This window comes from Rosa rugosa, chromosome 1 (genome assembly GCF_958449725.1).
Source record: "Rosa rugosa chromosome 1, drRosRugo1.1, whole genome shotgun sequence".
Lineage (NCBI taxonomy): Eukaryota > Viridiplantae > Streptophyta > Magnoliopsida > Rosales > Rosaceae > Rosa > Rosa rugosa.
In genome coordinates, this window is record NC_084820.1 from 38,751,688 (window position 1) to 38,754,508 (window position 2,821).

The following is a 2,821-nucleotide window of genomic DNA, read 5'->3' on the forward strand; positions in this document are numbered from 1 at the left end:
AGACAAAAAATTAAAGAAAGAGAGATGATGAAGGACAAACTTCTTCGTGCGTAGAGAGAAAAACTTTGATAAACCTTTTTTTTTTTTTTTTTGAAGAGGAAACTTTGATAGACTTTTTGAAATCTTTGGTGTGGAGGCTGGAAAATTATTGGAGTTTGGTATGTATAGTTAACACTACAAAGTCCATGATTATCCATGATTTTCTAATTCCATAAGTATGAATGATATTTTGAATATCTCTGTACTTTTATTCATTTTTAAAAGTCCTAATTGAATACCCCTAGATTTTGGTGGAATTCATGAAGTCTTTAAAAATCCTAATTGAATACCTCAAGACTTTCATGGACTGTTAAAAGTCTATATTAAATACACCCAGACTTTTAAATTCCATAGATTTCTTTAAAAGTTCCACTAATTCTATATACAATACATCCCTCTTAGAGTGCAAGATTTCTAAGACGAGAAGGGCACTTGAGGAGTGGCGTTTCACAAAGTTTTTTTTTTTTTTTTTTGGCGGAGCGTTTCACAAAGTTTGGGAGTCTAAAAAAGGAGATTGCAAATACACGGCAACAGTAGCAGTTTTCTATGATACTGCTGCTTCTACTCCACCTATCACAATTCGTCTACAGTTAGAAGCACGATTACAAGAACTGCTGCAACGTGAACTTGTATTTTGGCAACAACGGGCTAAGGTTTTTTGGCTGCAGGAAGGGGATTCAAACACCAGATTTTTTCATCAGCGTGCCAACAATAGAAGAAGAAAAAATACTCTTGATGGGCTGTATAATGAAGACGGGGTTTGGTGTACAGAAGACGATCAACTTGAGAGTATTGTTCTACGCTATTTTCGAGACTTATTTATGTCTTCTAGACCTATTGAGTTTCAATATTTTTTGGAGGCACTGTGCTGCAATGCACAGTTGGAGCATTTCACATGAGCCGAAGGGGTTTATCTTGGGCCTAGGAAGCCTTTGGGTTCCCTTTAACAAAGTCAAAAAATGAACGTAGTGCTCACAAGGGAGGTGTCAAGAGAGGAGGTTTTCAACTTTTCAATGCACTCAAACAAATGCACCCATCAAAGACACCAAGTCCGGACGGTTTCTCTCTGTGTTTTTACCAAACCTTTAGGGGTATCGTCGGGCATGATGTAGTGGAGGCATTGAAATGCTTCTTGAGTTCGGAGGAGCTTCTACAATCAATTAATGGTACTTTTGTTTCTCTAATACCAAAGGTGAAGACCCCACATTACATGAGCCAAATGCGACCAATTAGCCTGTGTAATGTCTTGTACAAGATTCGGTCCAAGGTTTTGGCTAATCGGTTGAAGCCTTTGATGGATTCAATTTGTAAGTACAAAAGTTTGTATGCTTTATGTGTTGGCATTCCCATACAAAAGCAATTGAAGCATCTTATCCCATTTCATCCTTAGAAGTTGGAAAAAGAAGCTACAAACAAAGTTCATCAAAACTGGTATCTGAGAATTTCAGGTAATTGCATCTCATGCATAAGCACGGGATTGCAACATGTGTTGCAATCCCCGAGTTAGTCTGAGTCAGTCCTAATCAACCCTACGTTTTTGGGAGTCCGATTTTGGAAAGTATTTTTTGGTTTTTAGATGTTATATTATAAAGATATTTTCTAATTGTAAAAATTGTGCTATTGAAGTCCTGTAATCGTTTTAGGATTTGGGTATTTTAATTGGATATCTTTTTATTGAAAGACCTTTCCTATTAGGAGTCCAATTAGGGTAAATCTTGATAATTGAGGATTTGTTTTCTCCTCAATATATTCAGAAGAAAAGAGCGTTCATGCTTGGGGGACTTAGACGCAAGAATTCATGTTCTTCTTGTTTGCTTAGAAAAAGTTGCATAGGTAGTTAGGTACTTTGAAACACTTGTTCCATGTAAAAGTGTCTCATTCATCATTCATATACATGCATTGATTCTCTCGAGATCAGTAGAGAAGATTGGTGTTGCAAGAGGAACGATATTTGCGTATCGTTCAAGTGAAGAAGAAGGTCAAGATTCAAGACAAGCACCTCTTTAGTGAGTCTAGAGATTGTACCCGCTTAGAGAGCTATATGTGTTTGTAAAGAACCATGCCCTTCACTATTATTGGATTGATTTTATTTGGGTTCTCAAGAGTATGGGCCCCGCAATGTTTTTAATCTCAAAGTTGAGGTTTTCACTGCGTAACCAAAATTGTGTTTTTTGTGTGAATTTTTGATTTCTGCCCAATAAAGATTGCAATGTGTCTATCAATCCCCGATTTCTAGAAAACATGTTCTGTTATTGTATTTTCACAATCATTGCTCCATACCAAGGTGCTTTTGTTCCCGGACGTTTGATTTCTGATAATTCTCTAATTGCCTTTGAGATTGGACACTTTCTTAAGCGACGTAGGAGTGGTAAGAAGGATTATTGCGCACTCATGTTGGATATGAGTAAAGCGTATGATCGAGTGGAATGGAATTTTCTAGAGGTAGTGATGAAAAAGCTAGGCTTCTGTACTAGCTGGATTCAGCGGATCATGGCTTGTGTTACAATTGTCTCTTATTCTTTTCTAATTAATGGTGCACCTAGAGGGCATGTGGTACCTGAAAGGGGAATTCGACAGGGGGATTCCATCTCCCCTTACTTATTCTTGCTTTGCGCGGAGGCCCTCTCACGAATTATCTCTTTGCTGTGGATTTTAAGTTTTTATCCAGTTGGAAACCCATCCCAATTTGTGTTCGTCATCTCTTAAGGAGGAAGTTGATTGCGATGGGAGGAAACTGATAAAGTGATTTAATGTGACAAAGAGGATTCACTACAGAGACGAG